General features: G+C 53.8%; 1 pseudogene; it reads left to right on the forward strand.

The window, feature by feature from the left end:
* The first annotated feature begins 5,700 nt into the window (after positions 1 to 5,700).
* Positions 5,701 to 7,077, forward strand: LOC105826878 (annotated as a pseudogene).
* Positions 7,078 to 7,386: the final 309 nt, after the last annotated feature.

The raw sequence follows: 7,386 nt of genomic DNA on the forward strand, positions 1-7,386 counted from the left end.
ATGAACCTGGACATCCAAATAACTAGACCAGGGATTCCCAACTTTGGGAATTTTTGTAAAAAGTTAAAATATCTCCAGTTTAATCAACCAACAAAGACGTGTTTTCTGAAGGCCTTTATGTCAGGCCCTCAGGATACAGCTGTGAGCGTGGCGGGAGTGACACTAGGCAAGGAGAGGCTCAGGGCAGTTCCAGAAGAGAGGCCGGTGCATGGGGTTGCGGCGAGAGCGCGTGCTGAGCGTGCGGGCGGGCGGGAGCCTGCCAGCAGCCGGGTCAGCACTAAGTGGGCGGTGTCTTGGGGGACAAGCAGCAGATGCAGCGATGGGTGTCCAGGGGTCTGAGGGGACAAGGGAGCCACATGACACAGGTAACAGTGCCATCTGCCACCGTCCCTGCCCCTCGTTCTGGGGAATTCCTCTCTCTGCTTTCCAATCACAATTTCCGCTTCCCGACCCCACAAGCCAGGGACCCTCCCCGAGTTGCCATCTTCACAACCGACCTTCCCTCCTGGGCACAGGCAGGGCTTCAGGAAAACAGAGAGAATGGTGTCGAAGTCAAAATAAAAATGTAGAGACAAATCTCTAAATGTAATGTTGTATTTGGGAAGAAAGAATTGCAATTTGGGGCATACATGCAGACCAAGTGGTCTTTGGTATGTCCGAAAAACAAAGAGAAGGTTGAAGGTTTTAGCAAAAGGAAAACATTACGTATTGCTCTTTGAGAAAGTTCCTTGGCGCTAGTAAGGCTCTGGGGGCTGGCAGGTTCCCACTGGTGGGCGACAGCAGTGGGGAAACCAGCGCTAAGTTGCAGCAAGTTGTCTCAGCAGCTGCAGCTGCCACTGGTCTCGGGTCACAGCAGGCAGTTCCAGCAGCCTGACTCAGAGAGCCGCGAGGCCGGAGCAGCGTGTGCGTCCTGCATGCTTCCCCCGGCTTCCAGACTCTGACGTAGTCAAGTGCGACAAGAATGACCCAATTCCTGTGATCAACGTTCACAACAGAATACGATTCCTCCACCCTCCTTTTTTCCCAAAACCGTGTGTGTGTAAGAAAGAATCTTACACTGAGGAAGGAGGAAATCAAGTTTGCATTTAGACAGAGACTACGTTGGTTACTTTTGGAGAGCTGCCTGATTGCTATTATGAGAGTTTGGTTTTTTCCTTTTCGGTTGCTGTGTCAAGTTTGATTCTTCCACACATCAGTACAAAGATTTTTACCCAAGTTGTCCAGTTGAGAGTCAGTCCTACTAGGAAGCCGTGTAGGGCACTGGGAATTGGCACGGGAAGGTAAACTTTCCAGTTAGGATCTGGAATGACAGCTTCCCCTCGGTGGGCAGCTGGGACTTCGGGAACACGCAGAACATTCCTGAGAGTGAGCCCAGTGGAGGGGAAGAGGCTGGAACGCCATCACCCAGAGCCCGTGCTGGGCTGCTGCTGCACCCAGGGGTTCCCGGGCTGGCCCTGTTGGAACCCCAGTGCCAGAGACAAGGGAGGCACTGACAGAAGTGTCTTCTACAGCCTTCTTTTTCAAGCTTTGTAATGGTCTGAAATTTTTATTTTGAACTTCGTATAATTTTTTAAAAAAAGACCTTTTTCCATTCAGAAAAAATAAAATGCACCTGGGTAGGATCATACTGCCAGGATTTCTGAATGGAGAAGACCACCTTTGGATTTCATTTGTGATCCGAGTAATAGTAAAGGGGTGGCGACTTCAGCCAGTGACAATACTAAGTAGCATTTTAGGCAATGTGAAAGAGCTGCATTCAAATTCTGTTAGTTTGCTCTATGCATGAGTAAGGTAGCCATCTAGAAAGACAGAGCTTTACAGGTCCTGTAAAAGCAGCAGACACCCTTGGTCTAATGTTGGCTGGACAACAGCAAATGCAACGCACTGGGGCAGATCGTCTCAAGCAAGAATGTGAATCGGAAAGGGACGGCACACAAGATTGCCCCGAGTGGATGCAAACTGCCTGACAATAAAGCCTTGTGCAGAAACAACAAAAGTGATGAGAAATCTCATACAACTAATGAAATAGGCATAACTGTTATCAGGAAGGTAGAGTGTGCAAATGTCAAAGAGGCAGCTGCCCTTAACTCAAGGGCATTTAGGTGATAGTTGCTACACATGGGGGAAGCATCTCTGAATAATAGAAAAATACACTAAAAATGAGGGAAAGTGTATAGAAATAACAGGAAGAGCTAATGAAAATTAACGATGTGTCTGAAATACAGCCAGAATTGGACGTAACTTGATGTTAGTCAGACGCACAAGAACTGACCAACGGGGGCCTGGCCGGGGAACAAAGGTTTGGCGAGGACGCGGTAACGGAGGGTGAGACTGATCACGGCAGTGAAAGCGCAACATTAATAACACAGGGATCACGGACACAGACCCATATATTCACAGACCATTGCTTCAACTCGAGCCTGCGGGGGCCCAGATGTATCACTGCTCTCAAATTTATTTATAGATCAATGTCCTAATGTGATAAACAGTTGGCTTGTAAACTAAAACTACTGCAAATCACAACATGTAACTATGACTTTTCTTCCTTTTCTTTGCTATGCAAGAGACGTCAGCACAGGTCGCCCGTCCGGGACAACTCCTTACTCATCTGATGAATGGTACCAACGGTGTCAAAGGATGCGCTTACCCCACAGCTAACTTCTGCTGAGCCATCCGCTGCAGACTCTGTGGACAAGCTCAGCTGACACTCCAAAGTTGCACTTTCCCACAGTGTGTCCTTCTCCAAGTCTAACAGGACCACATCGCTACAGCTTGGGGCTGTCCAAGCTCCGTGGAGAGAACACCTGAACCTTTCAGCTCTCGGCTCAGCCATTCCACAGATAATTAATACTCCAAAAAGAAAAGGCTGAGGATATGCCCTGGGTGGGTCAGAGAGGGCTGTGATCTACGCAGCTAGGACACAGATAACTAAGAGCAAACAGGAAAATGAAAAACCACATATCCTATTTTGGTTTAAAAATTCATAATGCACATTAACGTATGCATTAAATATCCAGAAAGGTGTGTATTTCTGGAAAGAAGAGCTTATGGTAGACTTCCCCATCTACATTTTATACATATAACGATAACATCCGAATCTATATAGCGACCATGAATTTTTTTGCATCAGAAAAAAAACAATATTTTAAGGTAATCAATCAATAAATTGATATATGGAAACAAAAAAAGTTCGTGGGCCCGAGTTAAAAGTTAGACTTTAAATTACGTATCATACTACTTCAAACAGGGCATTTGGGCTATTATTTCTAAAGAGCTGTCCCAGGCAGAGCCCCAACTAGCAATTTCTTCCCAGGGTGGGGGACAATTGTCCGCTGCAACAGCCTCTGTCCACCCACATCCACTCTGGGCCCCAGGAGTCCTGCAGGCAGCAGTCCATCTTTTCAAAATGCAAACCCATTGCTGTCCTCTCTCACACCTCACCCATGCCCCATCCAAAACTCCAGTGGCTTCCCATTGCTCCCCTGTCCTGCGCAGCCCGTCTCTTGCACGTCCCCTGGAGACAGCACTCTGGCTGCCTCTGGGCCCCTGGCACTTGCCAGCTGGCCCCCTGGCCCCAGGCACACAAATCGGCCCCTGCGTCATTGCTGGACTGTTCCACACTGGCACTCCTCATCTCTCCAACCAGATGGCAAGTCTCCTGCTTCCCCAGCCAAGCCCTTTAGCCAGGGTCATGGAGCCATGACTTCTTCCCCACGCGACTGCCTGAACGACTGAGGACAGAGGCGGTGGCCTGCAGGTGTGGAGATGCAGGGGTCTTCCAGGTGGGAAGCAGCTGAAATGACCACTGGAGGCCTCCCTAACATTAGGATCCTGGGGTTGAAAATGCCCGAGTCTTAGAATTCCTGTCTTCAGAGCTAAGAAACCTCACCCTGAGGAAGCCTGGCTGCCCTGGCGCAGGCCTCGGGGAACGTGAGCAGACAGAAGGTTCGCCAAAGTCGGCAGACTGGGGAGTTCACTAACATTTTTCTCAGAAGTTCCTGTGGGCCAGACCCAGCTCTGAGGACCATGTGTAAGTGACTGAATTTAATTTATTTGGTTCCTAACAAAATAGGGCAGAAGCAAGGGGTGAGGGCATCGGTCCCCTTGCCCAGCAGTGCCACAGAAGCTGCTGAAGGAGAGAGGGTGCGAGGCTGCACCTGCCCGTGGGGCTGGGACGGGGAGCCCTGAGGCAGGCTCTGGAGGTGAGACAGGTGGAGAAGCTCTGTCCCTCCCGCCCCACCCACCTCCTACCAGGGCTGGGGACCACAGCCAGACACCCTCCCGGCCCCATGCTCCTCCCCGGGAAACAACAGGAAAACAAGCCCTCACAGAGCCCAGGCCAGTGGGTATCTGAGGAGTATGACTGTCCCAAGGAAAGACAGCAAAGAGGACAAGTGACAGCACTGGACACAGGGAGAGGGAGACCAGGAGCTTAAACCAAGCACAATAAAACCATTCAGAGAGAGTAAGAAGGGAGGACTGGTTTAAGTTCCAACATGAAACAAAAGTAAGAAAAAAACTTAATAACAACCCTACAGGATAGGCACCACCATCATCCCATTTTACAGATGTGGAAACCGGGACTCGGCAAGGTTAAGCGAGGCCACCTGGCTAGTAATCACTGAGATCAGGATTCCAACTCAAGCCCGAGAGCCCTCAGTGTCGACCACTCTGAGTTATGAATGTGCGTTTGGTTGTTGCTCGGATCCTTCCTGAAGGGTTCTGTTCTCTCCACCACCTTCCCGTCACAAACTCCTGGAGGGCGCCGGCCCTGTGCAGTGCTAGGAATTCCCCACCCAGCCCAGCACCGCAGGCTGCAGGGCCTTGGGCAGCAGTTAATGGGGACCAAGCCCTGCTGCCTTGTTCCACCAGAGCCACTCCTGGGCCCCAGCCACACGGTTTGTGAGAGCCGGAGAGCAGCTGGAGAGCCTGGAGGGCAGCTCAGAGGAGGCGACAGCCAGGGAAGGGGAGCGGGGCTGGCGAGCATTTACGACGATGACTCACAGTCTAAGAAGAGTGACTAAATTCTGTGCCGTGCACATGCCCTTCTTAAACAAAAAGAAGCGCAGACGTTGTGCGGGTCGGCCTCTGCTGCTGAAACATTCACTCCTGGGCAGCAGGTCCCCTGACATGCTGGATGCCGGGGAGGGGGTGTCAACATATTTCATTTTTACACACAACAAAAACTGGGGCTCTTGACCCGGGAGATCAAAATGTTTTCAATGAGAAGATGCCGGGCTGCAGGGGGTTTGGCAGTCTAAAGCAGAAGAGAAGATGCCTGAAAGTTTTCAGCAGAAAGATTTTACCCGGAATTTTGAATGGCATCGATGTGTCGGGTGCAAGTGGGAAGCATGTTTATTTCACTTTTGAAATTTCTGAGCCAAGGCTTCCTTCCCGCTTCTAGGCCGCACCCCAGATATATCTTGCAGCTTTTCTAGCCACTTCTGAGCATCAGAACACCTCATCTGCAGAGCTTTTTAAAAGTCCAGCTAGATGTAAATCAAAATTTCATCTCTCCACCAGTTCAGACCTAGCCCCCGTTCAGAAATCCGCTGGGAGGAGCGGGCGCTCGTTTCTTCACCTTCCTGCCTTTGCTCTTCCCACACTATGGGGGCGGGCTGGGGGGTTAGATGCCATCCTGCCCCTGACAGCCCCCTTCGACCCGCCCCCCCAACTGGAAGTGGATGAGAAATGCACAGCATGGTCTCAAAGCCGTGCCCACGGGCTCCCGGCACCTGCCGGCAGGTGAGCAGGTGCACCCACCGCCCGCGCGTCCCGCCCAGCGCCACTGGCTCCGTGAAGGGGCTGGGCCCGGTGCGCTCACGCCGCGCCCGGCTCGGGTCACTTCTGGGGCAGGCCGCGGAGAGGCCTCCCCACAGAAATCCGTGGGGATTTTACATCGTCCATGAGAACGTGTCGCGTCTCATCACGAAGTTCCATTTCTCGCAGAGTCCACGCGGCTGGCCCCACCTGCCGCCGCCGCCGCCGCCCTCCGGGCAGCAGGGGGCGCCGCCCGCCCGGAAGTCCCGCCTCGGCCGGAAGCCGCGCGGCCACGAGTCCAGAACGACGGCGGCGCCCACGAGCGGAGCAGCGGCGGGCCCGGGCGGCTGCCCGGGACTCGTGGCCCGCATGAAGCGCCGAGGCGGACGCAGGCCGCGCCGCGGTCCTGGGAGTGGCGGCGGTGGGGCCCTGAAGCGGCTCAAGCTAGCGGTGGAAGAGTTCGTGCGGGCGACCTCGGAGGGCGAGGGGCACGGCGCCCCGGGGGGCCTCCGCCCGGGCGGGAGGAAAAGCCGCAAGGAGCTGAGGAAGGAGAAGCGGCACCTGAGGAAAGCGCGCCGGCTGCAGAGGACGGCGGGCCCCGGCCCGGGAGGCCGCCTCGGGACCGAAGGAGCGAGCGGTCCCCGGTGGGTCGAGGAGGAGAGCGCCCGCTCAGCCCCCCGTCGGGACCCTCAGCCTCCCAGGGAGCCGCGGGCGCCCCGCGCCAGGGCCCAGGCTGCCCCCGGGAAGACCAGACCCCCCGCGGCCGCCGCCGCCGCCCGGAAACGGGCACTTCTAGCGGCCAACGAGGAGGAGGACCGGGAGATCCGAAAGCTGGAGCGTTGCCTCGGCCTGAACAAGCGCAAAAAGAAGGGCGAAGGCAGCTCCGTGCCGCTCAGCTTTGCACGCGACGGGCTAGACTATATTCTGGGAGCCCTGGAGTCCGGGGAAAACAGCGGCTTGTACGAAAGCAGTGGGGAGGAGGAGGAGGATGCCGCACGGACACTCCCCGAAAGTGATTTAGAGAGTGACTCCGAGGACGAAAGTGAGGAGGAGGAGGACGACGACGAAGGAAAGGAAGAGAAAGCGCGGGGAGCAGAAGAGGGAGCTCAGAGTGAGGGGGAGCAGGAGGCGGATGTAGAGCAGGAAAAGGAGGGGAAAGCGGAAGGGACAGCGCAGGAGAAAAAGGGGAAAAAAAGAGTCCGTTTTGCAGAAGATGAAGGGAAGAGTGAAAATTCTTCGGAGGATGGTGACACAACAAGTCAGGTATAGTGTGAACTTTCTAGGATGTGCTTCAGAACAACGGGGTGGGGGCGCAGAGCGCGGGACAGAGATGACACGATTAACCCATCGACAGTTGTTTAAGCTGAGTGTGGGTAAACCGGGTTTGTTGCTTTGTTCTGCCTGCTTCTATGTTTTTAAATTTTTGTAATAAAAAGTTAAGAAACATCTAGAGACCGTTAATCTTTCCCCAGAGAGGGACTTAAGGGCTGTTTCCACCTGATGTCCTGAGGCCACATCATTCTGTGTTCACTGTCCCAGGTTTCGGAACCTGACTGTCCCCCTCCCCCTTTGTACAGGCATCTTTCATGTGTCCCAGGACTGTGAGGACGTCTCGCTTTTGTCTTC

The sequence above is a fragment of the Propithecus coquereli genome, unplaced genomic scaffold (genome assembly GCF_000956105.1).
Source record: "Propithecus coquereli isolate 6110/MARCELLA unplaced genomic scaffold, Pcoq_1.0 Scaffold9322, whole genome shotgun sequence".
NCBI classification, from domain to species: Eukaryota; Metazoa; Chordata; class Mammalia; order Primates; family Indriidae; genus Propithecus; species Propithecus coquereli.